Source organism: Cetorhinus maximus, chromosome 27, assembly GCF_964194155.1.
Source record: "Cetorhinus maximus chromosome 27, sCetMax3.hap1.1, whole genome shotgun sequence".
NCBI lineage: Eukaryota > Metazoa > Chordata > Chondrichthyes > Lamniformes > Cetorhinidae > Cetorhinus > Cetorhinus maximus.
In genome coordinates this window covers 19,335,113-19,350,054 of record NC_135905.1, presented here as the reverse complement: position 1 = coordinate 19,350,054, position 14,942 = coordinate 19,335,113, and the positions used below count along the sequence as shown (strand labels likewise).

Sequence of the window (14,942 nt, the reverse complement as noted above, 5' to 3'; positions counted from 1 at the left end):
ATTCACAGGTCCTGATGTACACAGGTTAACTGAACAGAGAAATGACATTCGCTTACTGGAAGGAAACAATCAGAGTTCTATTCCCAGTCAATATTTTCTCTCAATCTGTCACACCAGGTTGTTTTGGTGGTGTCCAGGCCTAACCTGGGACCTGCAACCGAAAAAGAGTTGGGGAAGTTGGTGGTAGAAGGGGGAACATTGATTCATTCCAGTTACTAGATCATAAGCCACAAAAAAAAACATCTTCCATTGCAGTAGTCAATAGAAAGAGAGGACGTTTATTTAAAGCAAACATAAAAAGATGGATTATAACAATGTCTTAAACTTTATGCCTGTACTAAAGCTGATGACAAAACCAATACCTGATCAATGTGGATAAGTCATAAAAAAAAGTTTTTCAGACAGTTGTGTCAACAATAGCAATGTACAATGACGATATTGTGTGCAACACAGAACCCAACTTGAAATGAGGGCCTTTAATACCAACTCATGGAAGATTTTCTGAAAGATTATACTCAGAGTCCAGGGTCTGGATTTTCCTTTTCTTTTCCAATTGACATCAGGAAATGTTGGAGGAAAATTTTAACAATCTGGTGGTGAGGGCAACCACCACATTGTCACCTTGACCTAGATTTTCTCCTGCCCTTCCTCCAGCAATGAAGGTTCCCACCACAGATAAACGTGGATGGGGAGGTGGGGCTCAACAATCTGCCCATTTTCAGTGTCTTCCGCCATTGGGATTGCCAAACCCTGTGATTGGAGATGAGTGGTTAGAAGGTGCACAGTTGCTCCATTTCGAGGGAGACAACCCAGCAATGGACATCTGTACCTCTCCTCTGGCCCTAAACATGTACCTTTTTAGGCTTGTGTCATTCAAGTGCCCTGCCATGAAGAGATATTAATGTGTAGAATGTTATTGGAAATTATTTTTTAAAATAGAATTCTAGCAGGGGTCTGTGTGTGACTTAATTGGATTAAAGCACGCTAGTCTGGGTGCTCTGATATACAGTAGTTTTGAGATGTTAATTGGGTGAACAGTAAGGAGAACACTAAGGTAAAGTGTTCATTTGCATTTGATGAGTAAACCATTCAAGACTGTGGGTAAGATCATGTACCTAGTTATAAGGAGCCAAACATTCTGAAGCCAAAAGTTCTGATGAAGAGTCATACGGACTCAAAATGTTGACTCTGTCTTCCTCTCCGCAGATGCTGTCAGACCTGCTGAGTTTTTCCAGCATTTTTTGTTTTTGTTTCAGGTTTCCAGCATCCGCAGTATTTTACTTTTATTTTATTTAAGCCAAACAATGTGTTTATTTTTTCAGCTTACTAATAAAATTGGTGCTATGAACGGGGTTTTATTGTTAGAAGAGCTGAAGTTCAAAACACCTCATGATACAATGGAAAATTTACATTCAAAGGGAAAGCTAGGTATACAAAGAAAGGCATTTGTTTGTGTAAGGTAGAGGCATTTAAGGCCTAACCAACCTGTATACCTCCAACCAACTTGCAAAGGAACCTCATTTGGAATTCGTATGGTCAAATGTGCTTTGCCTGGTGTCTATTTAAAGTCTATGGGTCACTGTTGCCTTAGTGGAGATTTATCTGGGGGTGATTAATTTGGGGATTTGTTAAAAAGTTATTATAGTGGCAATTTGTAACCATGGCCAGAAACTTACCTATGTCAGGTGGGCAGGGCAGGGGCAGACACGGAGCCAATTCTCGCCCGCAATCAGCTGCACGCCGCCATTTAACATGGGCGGGCCAATTAAAGCCCGCCCAGCGTGACTCACGGCCGGTAGCACTCACCTGTCCGGGCAGGGGAAGGAGGGAATCTCCCTGGGGCACAGAGCTGGTTCAGGGAGATTAAGTACATAATAAAAGTTTTTATATAATAAAATTTAAAAATTACTTAAACATGTCCCCTCATGTGACAGTGTCACATGAGCTGGGACTTGTTTGTGAATTGTGCAAAGATTAATTAATAATTTTATAAAACCCTCAGGAAACCTCATCCCGCCTGTGGATGAGGTTTCCTGAAAAACGCGAAGGCAGCTTGGGCTCTTCGCCTGCCCGACAACCTTAAGTTGGACGGGTAGCACTGATAACTACTTAAATTGTTTTTTTAATGGCCTTAATAAGCCATTGACAATTTGGCGTGCGCCCGCCGAACATAATATCTAAACGACACGTGATGACGTCGGGATGCACGCCCAGCATCATCGCGCATTATCATGTCAGCCCCGCCCCTGCATGCCAACAGCAATATTCAGGCCCATATGTATGTGTTTAATTTGTTGTTAAATTAATAAATGTTGAAATTAGTTTTATATAAAAACCACGAGACTCGGTGGTCTTATTCCTACTATATTCAAAGTCTGTATCTTGAAATTACAAATTGCAAAAATGGGTTATGACAGTTGTTTCAAGTTTCCCTCTAGGATTTGAACAACTCAGCCTTTACCATCGGCTGTGTCATAATATCCCTCCCTTTTGATGTCACAGGGAAGGTCCCATGACACCATCAGCCACATTCCCCTCCCCTCCAGTAGAGGAGATCCTGCTAGATGGCTGCCCTGCATGAGTATTGAGCCCAAAATCATCAGCTGTCCACCTGCAGACCCATCTCTTCTCCAGAGGGGAATCCAGCCTGGCAAATTTGCCATTATACCTCGGCAAATTGGATCTAAGATTTGTTGTGCAAGTGCATGAATGAATCTTCCAGGAATGTAAAGCCAAGTTCCATTCCAGTGTCTTAAGCACAAAAATCCAGGCTGACACTCCAGTGCAGTACTGAGGGAGTGCTGCCCTGTTGAGGGCGTCATCTTTCAGATGAGACATTAAACCGAGACCCTGTCTGCCGTCTTTCGTGGGTGTATATGATCACGTACACTTTCTTGCAAAGAAGTAGGGAGTTATCCCAGGTGTCCTGGCCAATGTTTATCCCTCAATCAACATTACAAAAAGAGATTATTCGGTCATTACCTTAGCTGTGTGTGTAAATTGCCACATTTCCTGCAACAGTGATTACACTTCAAACTATTGAATGGTAACCTTGAAGATCAGATCACATCCCCATGGTTGAGCTTGCTCCATTTCCATCCCAATCATTTCAAATGGAACAAAAATCAGAGACGTTCTAGAGCAGACAAGGTGATTCCTTCTTGCTAGGTTACCACCCAGGCAGTGAAATTATCCCAAATGTATTTAAAATAAAGGAAATAAAACTCTTGTTGCATTTGTAAACAAAGGAATTTCACCCAAATTCATGCATTAAAATTGTTCGTTGCTAATATTGAACAGCATGAATTTCAACTCAAATGTCTCTTCTGTATAGAAAATATCAAAATTGTGGTTGATAAAAAATGATTATTATCAGTAACGTGACAGTGCATAGTGGAGGACATAGGTTATACAGTATAAGTCAAAAATACTGGAAAAATGTTCTAAAGGCCTGTGGACTCAGGAATGTCACAGTGTAACCTAAATGCCCATGAAATTCATTTATCACTTTCTCAGCACTGCCAGAAGCTTTAAAAGCTTTGAATTATAGATTTCTGGTTCAGAAATAAATTACTAACGGTAAAATGGCATGATCTTCACATTTAGTATACAGTCTGAATGCGTTTTTATATTTCACATATTCAAAAAGTAATCAGCCAATTATGTTCAACATTAGCCATGGAAAATGCAGAAACGCACATGCTGCCTACTGATGTTATACCTTAAATAGGGAAATATCTTGCATTTATATAGCACCTTTCACAACCCCCACAGTGCTCTACAGCTAATTTAGTATGTAACGTAGGAAGCATTGCTGCCAATTTATGCACAGCATAAAGAGATAATGACCAGATACTCCGATTTTAGAGATGGTGTTTGAGGGATAAATATTAGCCAGGATACCTCTCCTGCTCTTCTTTGAAATAGTGCCATGCAACCTTTTGTATCCAAACGAGAGGGCAGGCGGGGCCTCATTTTAACATCTGCAAGACACGACCTCCCAACGGTCCAACACTCCCTCCATACTGCTCTCGAGTGTCAGCCTAGATTGTGAGCTCATCATGTCTCTGGAGTGGGACTTGAACCCAGCACCTTCTGATTTTGGAGGTAAGGGTGCTAACTGAGCCATAGCTGATACCTTCACCAATCAATAATGTTTAAAACCACTTATGTGTCACGATTTGCATCTGTGGTCAAACAGGAATAACACTGAAGAATTTTATGCCCAGAGCAACAACGAAAAGGTAAAGGTTGCTCAAGATTAATGTTTCAGATTTAACATTTATTTTCCTTCTCTGTTCTACAGATAACAAGCATATTTGTGCTAAATAAGGAGCATAGCAGAGAGGTAGCATTTTCCAGAAAGCCTATATATATGTAAAGAAACTATCTAAAGAATTATGAAGCTGCAAATTGCAATATAATTATTTTTGATCATACCCCAAAGGCTCTAAATCCCTTTGTCTTTTAAGCAGCCACTGAGATCGCCTGGGGAGTGTAAGAAGGTGAAATTATGGAAACAGCTTTACTTAACTTAGGTTGCACCAATATAGCAACCGGGAGAATTCCAGTAACATTTTTTTTTAAAAAAGCACAATAAGTTGTGTAGAGGGGAGCAGGAAGTTACAAAGGGAACATATGGACAGATTAAGCGAGTGGGCAAATCAATGGAATTCAACATGAGGAAGTGTTAGTTCATCTGCTTCGGATCCGTGAAAGACAAATTGGAATATTTTCTGTGGTCAGAGCTGTGGGGGAACAAAGGGATTTGGGGGCATCCAGATACATAAACCATAGGGGCAGGATCTTTAGGTTGGCGAGTGGGGGGGTGCAGGGCCTGCTCACCGATGTGTAAAATGACGCGGGATGATGTCGGGCGGAACTCCCAACGTCACCCCTGCGTCATCTCCATTTTCAGGTTGGCGGGGGCGCAGCCGAATCAGCTGTGATTCGCCGATCTGTCAACGACCTATTGAGGCCATCTGATTAATGGACCTGCACGTCCAACCTTAAGGTCGGTGGGCAGGCCAGGAGCCCTGGCGGGAATTAGAAAAAGCACCAAACCTCATCCACAGGCGGGGTGAGGTTTCATGATGGTTTTTAAATTTTTAATAAAGATTTGAGTTTAAGTGGTGGACATGTCCCAACTCACATGACAGTGTCACATGAGAGGACATGGCAGGGAAATTTTTTAAACATTTACTTTAAAAGTTTTAATTCTGAGCCAATCTCCCTGAGGCAGCACTTAGCCTCAGGGAGATCTGTGCGCGCATGCGTGAAAGAGCGCACTCCCAGCTGTGGGAATCCACCCCCACCCCCCCCCGCCCAATTGGGGGCGCTGATCGGAGGCGCGCCCACTCCTGCACTTCCTTCCCCAATGGGGGGAAAATTCTTCCCCTAGTAAACACGTATTAAAAGGATTGTTGGAGTGTTGATTTTTATCACAAGGGGGTTCGAATACAAAATTGGGAAAGTGATGTTTTAGTTCTACAGAGAATTTGTCAGGTCCCCTGCCCCACTCAACTCCACCCCACCCCAGCTGAAGTATTGTGTTCAGTTTTGGACACTGAACCTCAGGGAGGATACATTGGCCTCAGCAAAGGTACTGCACATACTCACTAGAATGATGCAAAGGTTTAAGTATTCAATTATAAAGACAGGATGAATAAATTTGGTTTGCTTTTCCTTGAGTTTCGATGGTTAGGGGGTGATTCAGTTGAGGTCTTTTCAATGATAAAGGGATTAAATAGGTGAGATATAGAAAAACTATTTCCTTCTGAGAGAACTCAGCGTATGGGGATATTATTGAGCTGGGGTGGGGTGGAGTTGAGTGGGGCAGGGGATCTGACAAATTAGAACTAGGCCATTTAGGATTAAAATAAGAATGTACTTTTTCCACATAAAGTGCACTGGAAATCTGGAATTGCACCCCCCCCCACAAAATGTTGTGGATGCTGATGGTCAATTGAAGTTTCCAAGGCTTGGACTGATAGATTGATAGCTGGATAAGCATGTCAAGGAATAGGAAGGGCAAGAAGGTGGAATCATACCAATCAGCCATGATTTAACTGAATGGTGAAACAGGATCAAGAGGCTGCTGATGGTCAATGTTCCAATCACCCGTCTAAAGTCTCCTGTGTTCTGCAAACTAACCCGGAATGCCTGGATCCTAGATCTGCAAGATTGTCAGATTTCTGCCTGTTGATCTTCATATTTCTTAATTTATTGCCTTGCTACAATGTAATTTTTGTTGCTGAGTACTATTTAGTGTAACCTGCAATGTTAGCGTGCTTTCCTTTAGGAAGCTAGGAGAGGTGCCTCAGAGAGCGTCAATACCTGCAGCAAGTCCCTGGAAGCATGTCAATAACCTCAATAACCTGGGAATGTGTTGGTATCTTCACCGATTCCTAATTCCCCGGTTCCACACACAGAGGAGTTTGTAAACTACTAACAAAGCTGTATATCTGATCCTTATACACGGTCTCCAGTGCATTCTCTTTCAGGAGTGACAGAAGACAAAGATGATTGCCAAGAATGGCTGATGTGAAGGAGCCATCCAAGTCTTTGTCACAAGTCTAATAAAAGAGATTAAACTGACAAGTCATGTATTATTCTTCTTTCATTTTGAAAGGAATACATGCTGATGTATGAATTACAAAGATAGATATGAATCTTGCTGGTTTACTGGCCATTATCTGCATAATTGACTCTGATGCACCCAAACTGATTTCCCTAATGGATATGGAAATTTCTGCAGTGAGTAGCTGGACCAGGAAACTAGAAAGCTCAACAGAGCAGCCCGTCCAACCTTAAGGTTGGGGGGCAGGCAAAGAGCCCAGGCGGCCTTCGCATTTATCATGAAACCTCATCCACGGGCAGGATGAGGTTTCATGAAGGCTTTATAAATCAAATAAAATTTTTTATTAAACTTCGTTGACATGTCCCAGCTCATGTGACACTGTCGCATGAGGGGACATGTCTGAATAATTTTTTTTTCTTTATTTTAAATAATAATAATCAAAGTTATCTCCCTGAGGCAGCTCCGTGCCTCAGGGAGATTTCTACACTCTTTCACACACATGCGCTAAAGAGCGCAGGCCCCAACTCCCTCTCCTCTTCCTGCCCACACAGGGAATGCTCAGTGCTTCTGAGTGCATGTCGTGCTGGGCGGGCCTTAATTGGCCCACCCATGTAAAATGGCGGCGTGCAGCCCGCTCCCGCTCAGCCACCCCGATGGGGAGAAAATTCTCCTCAAGGAGATGGGGGTGAAAGATTGGTGAGGACTTGGAACTAATTTGCTATTCCTTCATTTAGAAGGAATGAAATAAATCAAAATCCTAGCTCTCTTTGGCATTCTTCTGTCTTGTTTATTTGATCTTCATCAGCAAACGGATTTAATTAAAATCTTTTCTTATGCCTTTTTATTTTTCTCCCTTTCTTTCAGATCCTGTTTTACTATGAAGGACAAAGGAACAGGAGTAAGCTATTCAGCCCTTCAAGCTTATTCAATCACAGCTAATCTGTGCCTTATCTTCCATGCCATCTAGATCTACAAGATGTGCTGCAGCAACTCACCAAGTCTCCTTTGGTAGCATCTTCCAAACCTGTAACCTCTACCAACTAAGGACAAGGCCAACAGATGCATGGGAACACCACCACCTGCAAGTTCCCCTCAAAGTCACTCACCATCCTGATTGGGAACTATATTGCTACTCCTTCACTGTCACTGGGTCAAAATCCTGGATCTCTTTTGTCCCATGAGATGATGGTTTGCGCCTTGCTGGTCAACCCTGTGTGAAACATTGCCTGCTGTAGCTCAGGTGCCCCACTCTGACATGACACTCTCTGACACATTTGTTGTAGAAGAAGGCAGTGGGCTGAGAAGGTGCAGAAATTGCTGGCCTTTGTTTTCTCTGGGTCCTCATATCAGCCAGCTGAGCTTTCCGTTTCTCCTCACCTATTTATGCCCCCCCAAAAAGTCAAGACTCCTGAAGTCACAGCCATCGAAGACCATCTCCCAGCTTGTGTCAATGCCTGCCTTCTTCCAGAACTCCCTCCCTAACACCACTGTGGGTGTACCTACACCACATGGACTGCAGCGGTTCAAGAAGGCAGCTCACCACCACCTTCTCAAGGGCAGTTAGGGATGGGCAATAAATGCTGGTCTAGCCAGTGATACGCACATCCCAAGAATGGATAAAAAAATGTCCCACTCCTGATTTGGAGTGTGCTCTGGCAACAACTCCAATTGGTTTTTGCCAAAACGACTTTTTTAGATCTCCACTAGGAATCATTGGGTTTACCTGCCACTACAGTTGTTCCTCAGCAGAAGGACCTCTCCTCCGCACTAAAGGCTAGCTGAGCACCACCACCCCACCCTCTACCGCCTCATCGTCCCAAAGCAGAGACCCGAAGGCATAAGCCCATATTCGAACACACCAGCAAACATTGTTGGACGGTTGTTATATCATCCCCAGCTTTAAAAATGGCTGCTGTCATATCACATCAAAATAAGCTGGTGACAAACTTCATAAAGAAACACAGACACAGGCCAAGGAGCCAACAGTGTTTTGACAACGGATCAAGCAAACTAGAATGATTTTTTTTTTTAAAAGTCCTCTTTAGAACAGTTGTTTATCATGTGGGTGTGATCATCAACCTGGCTTGCTTACAAGATTGATATTTCATCTGAAAAAATCGATAAAGAGTAATAGTTAGCTAAGACTAACTGACAGGCCTGTAATCTTATCCAAGAGTTCAAAAGGCATTGAAAACTGTAAGAGTGACATGTGAGAGGTTTGTGAATGTTAACAATTTTATTGTCTAAAAAAGACTGGATTATAGATTTGGAATAATATCCTACTTGTGTCTTCGCTGCACTTTCTGCTGAATAATATCTCAACTGTATATGGTAACATTGCAAGTCCCAGCCAGATTGAAGGTGATTAGGTATTTCCCCCATCAATCACGCCTGGAAACCACACTTCTGTAAGTGACTGGGATCAGTTTTCTGCGCATACTTTGTGCTGTGGAACTATCCTTCAGGATAAGCGCAGCAGATGCATGGGAACACCACCACCTGCAAGTTCCCACCATTCTGACTTGGAACTATATCACCTTTCCTTCACTGTCACTGGGTCAAAATCCTGGCACTCCCTTCCTAACAGCACTGTGGGTGTACCTACACCACATGGACTGCAGCGATTCAAGAAGGCAGCTCACCCCCACCTTCTCAAGGGCAATTTGGGATGGGCAATAAATGCTGGCTTAGCTAGCGACAGTCACATCCCATGAACAAATACATTTTAAAAAGCACTGCATTTTGTTGGAGGAAAAATCAATTTGTATTATGTAACTATCCCCCACTTACTGCATTTTGCTGGAGAAATAATCCATATATAGTGTGCAACTCATCCATTAAAATAATCCTGCTGTACTCTGGAGACTCAGTTTTGTACACTTTGGGTCATGTGCTCGGAGACTCTCAAGTCTCACCCTGCCTCCTAAAGTGAATCCAATATTCACTCTGCAATATTGTGTTGGAATTAAGTTTGTGATTCTTATTTTGGTTTTGAATTTGAGGAATGCTCTGTGGCTTGCTCAAGGTTTGTAAGGGGGTTTGTGTTTGAGGGGGGGATGGTGGCATATTTTAATGTCAGTGGACCAGTAATCCAGAGGCCTGGGTTAATACTGTGGGCACACAGGTTCAAATCCCATCATGGCAGCTGGTGGAATTGAAATTCAATTAATAAAGTCTGGAATTGAAAGCTAATTTCAGTAATGGTGACCATGAAAGTATCATTGATTGTCATAAAAACTTGGCCAGCGATGTCCACATCCCATGAAATAATAAAGAAAGAATAACAATCCAGGAATTGTACAGTGTGATGTTAACTGAATGATCTCACATTGACTTGCGATTTTTAAAAATTTGTTCATGGGATGTGGGTGTCACTGGCTAGGCCAGCATTTATTTGCCCTTGGTCAGAGGACATTTAAGAGTCAACCACATTGCTGTGGATCTGGAGTCACATGTGGGCCAGACCAGCAGATTTCCTTCCCTAAAGGACATTAGTGAACCAACTGGGTTTTTACGATAATGGTCAGAATCAGGCTTTTAATTCCAGATTTTTATTGATTTCAAATTCTACCATCTGCCATGGGTGGATTCAAACCCAGGTCTCTAGAGCATTACCCTGGGTCTCTGGATTACCAGTCCAGTGACAATAACACTATGCCACCACCTCCCCCCTATTATTACGGTAGTTTTAGGGAGAAGCCATTTGTAGCCGATCACAGAATTGTTACAGTGTAGAAGGAGGCCATTTGGCCCATCGTGTCTGCACTGGCTCTCTGAGCATTTTAACTTAGTGCCAATCTCCTGCCTTTGCCCTGTAACCCTGCACATTGTTTCTATTTAAATAATAATCCAATGCCCTCTCGAATGTCTCAGTTGAACCTACCTCCTCCACACTTCCAGTCAGTGCATTCCAAACCCTAACTACTCGCTGTGTGAAAAAGTTTTTTTCTCACCTCGCATTTGCTTTTTTTTTGCAAAACACTTTAAAACTGTGCCCTCTGGTTCTCGATCCATTTACGAGTGGGAACAGTTTCTCCCTATCTACTCTGTCCAGACCCCTCATTATTTTGAAAACTTCTATCAAGTCTCCTCTCAGCCTTCTCCTCTCAAAGGAAAACAGTCCCAACTTCTCCAATCTTTCCTCATAACTGAAGTATCTCATCCCTAGAACCATTCTCGTAAACCCCTTCTGCACTCTCTCCAACGTGTTCACTTCCTTCCTATAGTGTGGCGCCCAGAACTGTACACAATACTCCAGCTGAGGTCTAACCGGTGTCTTATATAAGCTCATCATAACCTCCCTGCTCTTGAGCTCTATGCCCCTATTAATGAAACCTAGAATACTGTATGCTTTAGAAATAACTCTCTCTACCTGTCCTGCCACCTTTAATGACTTGTGTACATATACACCCAGGTCTCTCTGCTCCTGCACACCCTTTAGAATAGTATCCTTTATTTTATACTGTCTCTCCGTGTCCTTTGTACCAAAATACATCACCTCACACTTCACTGCATTGAACTTCATCTGCCACCTATCTGCCCACTCCACCAATGTGTCAATGTCATTTTTACACTGTCCTCTTCACACATTACAATTCTCTCAAGCTTTGTGTCGTCCGCAAACTTTGAAATTGTCCCCTGCACACCAAGATCTAGATCATTTATATATATCAGGAAGAGCAAGGGTCCCAATGCTGACCCCTGGGGAACTCCATTAAACCTTCTTCCAGCCCGAAAAATACTCTGCCTGTTTCTTACCCTCAGCCAATTTTGTGCCCACATTGCTACTGTCCCTTTTATCCCATGACCTATAACTTTCCTCACCAGTCTGTTGTGTGGCACTGTATCGAACATCTTTTGGAAGTCCATATACACCACATCAATGGCCTTTCCCTCATCAACCACCTCTGTTACCTCTTCAAAAAACTCCAGCAAATTAGTTAGGCATGATTTTCCTTTAACAAATCCATGCTGACTCTTCCGAATCAATCTAAGTTTTTCCATGTGACAATTAATTCTATTCCAAATTATTGCTTCTGAAAGTTTCCCCACCATCAAAGTTAAACTGACTGGTCTGTAATTGCAGGGCAGATCTTTACAACCTTTTTTGAACAAGGGCGTAATGTTTGCAATTCTCCAATCCTCCAGCACCTCTCCCGAACCCAGGGAACATTGAAAGATTATTGCCAGTGCCTCAGCAATTTCCACTCTCACTTCCTTCAGTATTCTTGGGTGCATCTCATCTGGTCCCGGTGCCTTATCAATGTTAAGTACCGACAGCTTATCCAATACCTCCTCCTTATCAATTTTAAACCCTTCTAGTGACTGAGTTTCCTCCTCTAGCAGCATCTACCTCGTAGGTAAAGACAGATGCAAAGTGTTCATTTAACATCTCAGCCATGCCTCTAACCTCTATGTGTAAATCCCCTTTTTGGTCCCTAATTGGCCCTACTCCCCCTTTTACCACCTTTTTACTATTGATGTGCAAATAGAATACTTTGGGATTTCCTTCTATGTTAGCCGCCAGTCTTTTTTCATAATCCCTCTTTGCTTTTCGCATTTGCTTTTTCACATCCCTTCTAAACCTTCTGTATTGAGCTTGGTTCTCAGTTGTATTTTCTCCCTGACACCTGTCGTAATCACACTTTTTCTTCTTTGACTTAATTTCTATCTCCTTTGTCACGCAGGGAGCTCTGGATTTGTTTGTCCTACCCTTCCCTTTTGAGGGAACATATATTGACTGTGGCTAAACCATCTCCCCTTTGAAGGTAGCCCATTGATTGGAGGCAATTTTGTGCATTATCTATCTTATAAAATAAAAACTCAGTGGGTAAAGGGGTACCAAAATAGGTGATAAGCCATACAAGGCACAAAGTCCCATCATTTGATTCTGAATCTATGCTGAGGTGGTTGATTCAAACTGGGGTCAGAGCCTGGGCGAGGAAAGAGGAAAATAGCTTCCAATGTTTATGTGAAGCAGGAGACAACATAAATGGGTTTCAGGTTAGAACAGTAGCAGGTTTCACAGTAGTGGCCCTTCATGGTGTCCTGTTGACACAATGGGTAGGATCTTCTCCTTGGTGTAACTCCAGCAGAGTGCAAAGGCAAATTCTTTAGGAACTGCTTGGCCATCTCCTGCTGTCAGCTGTGGCTCAGTCTCATAGAATCATAGATTCATAGGCTCCTTACTACAGAGAAGGAGACAATTCAGTCGACCGAGTCCAACCTGGCTCTCTGTAGAGCCATCCTGTCAGTCCCATTCCCCAGCTCTATTTTTTTTCTTTATTCTTTAATACGATGTGGGCATCGCTGGCAAGGCCAGCATTTGTTGCCCATCCCTAATTGCCCTTGAACTGAGTGGCTTGCAAGGCCATTTCAGAGGGTAGTTAGTTAAGAGTCAACCACATTGTTGTAGGCCAGACCAGGTAAGGATGGCAGATTTCTTTCCCTAAAGGACATAGTGACCCAGATGGGTTTTTTTGACAATCAATGATAGTTTCATGGTCACCATTACAGAGACATAATATTCCAGAATTTATTAATTGAATTAGAATTTCACCATCTGCCATGGAGGGATTTGAACCAATGTCCCCAGAGCAATCATTAGCCTGTGTCCCTGGATTACTAGTCCATCGACAAAACCATGGTGCCACCATCTAGCCCGGCAAGTTTTATTTCCCTCAAATGCCAGTCCAATTTCCTTTAGAAATCATGTTTCCACTTCCAGCATCCTGGTAGCCAGTGAGTTCCAGCTCATTATAACTTGCTGCATAAAAAAGTTCTTCTTCATATTCCCCCTGCATCTCTTGCCCAAAACCATCTGTGTCCTTTAGTCCTTGTACCATCAGCAAATGGGAACAGCTTTTCTTTCTCTATCATATCAAAAATCAGTTATAATCTTGTGCACCTCTATCAAATCCCCCCCTCAACCTCCTTTGCTCCAAGCAGAACAACCCTAGCTTCTCCAACCTAACATTGTAGCTAAATTTCCTCATCCTTGGAACCATGCTGGTAAACCTCTGCAGGACCTTCACATCCTTCCTAAAGTGTGGTTACCACTCGTGCCTCTGAGCCAGAATGCTGTTCAAGCTACAGAGCATTCCCCAAACTCAAAATCCATGATCCACTCCAGAGGCTGGAGCACAGAAATTTAGGCCAACACTCCAGTGTAGTACAAAGGGAGTGCTGCATCTTTGGAGGCTGTCTTTCAGAGAAACATCAAACTGAGGTCCCGTCTTCCCTCTCAGGTGGATGTGAAAGATCCCACGACACTATTTCAAAGAAGAACAGGGAAGTTGCAGCTGGTGTCCTGGCCAACACTTATTCCCTCAATCAACATAACAAAAACAGGGGATCGGGTCATTACCGCTTCGCTGCTTGTGGGAGCTTGCTGTGCGCTGCTGAGTTTCCTACATTAGAAGCGTGACTACACTTCAAAAAGTGTTTGATTGACTGTAGTAAAGCACTTTGGAATGTCCCGAGGTTGTGAAAGGTACTATATAAATGCAATTTCTTTTATCCTTCTGTCTTCCATTATGTCTGGGATTTCTTGGAGATTAAACAATATGAATTTCCATCGTTTGTGCCCTAGCAATGTGAGGTAACCCAAACGCAGAAACTCAGTTGGAGTCAATGCCAGGCCATTGCCGCAGATAGAATGTCTCTGTTGGCCACAATACACCAGAATTCTGCCAAAGCAGAAATTCCCAGCCCACCTGTCTAGGCTGATACATTTTATTTCAGGTTTTCGTTCATTCACACCTAGCACAATGCCAAAGGGGAAAGTGCTAGTTTTGGCCTCACTTTTGGCCGGTTTTATAACGATCAAAATGGCATTATGAAGTCAGATACATTACTTGCACTTGCAATCAGTAAGTTTGTGTAACCAGATAACATGTATGTAAATGCCAGTGACACAAAGTAAACAGCACTGTGTTCTTCAATGTTAGAAGACAGATTTAAATGGGGCTGTTAGAAAGTTAATAAGGGCAAATCACCTCAGACACTGTATTAGCAAGACATCTGGTAGGTTCTGTTTTGCTATGATCTCAGTTTTCTTCAATTCTCAGTGGTGAACATCAGATTAGATGCTATTTTCCATTTGTTAAGCAGTGCATAATCCCTGCACTGTACACATATTTGGCATCTGGTCAGGTGGAAAATAGTGCTGTGAACTTTATTTTACAGGAGTTATTTTCAGAGCTTATTAAGATCCTTTAGGAAGCAGCTGAATATTTTTGTAGTTAGTCAGGATTGCTCAAAAAGCATTGCAGAGATTTCTTAATATACATACGCGCAGAGGCCACAAGCACATTATGCATTGAGGAGAAAATGTGTTTGCATTATTCATTAAGCAGAGATC

General features: G+C 42.6%; 1 protein-coding gene across 2 annotated transcripts in view; it reads right to left on the bottom strand.

Moving 5' to 3' along the window:
- Positions 1–14,942, bottom strand: part of rps24 (ribosomal protein S24) — a 440,983-nt gene that overhangs the window by 382,973 nt on the left and 43,068 nt on the right. The window contains exon 5 of one of the 2 annotated variants that reach the window (XM_078530850.1): positions 239–750. The exons of the other annotated variant lie outside the window; for it this stretch is intronic. The gene's annotated coding sequence lies outside the window, so the exon portion shown is untranslated. Of the gene's footprint in view, positions 1–238; positions 751–14,942 lie in introns of those variants that run through there. 2 annotated transcript variants of the gene reach the window in all.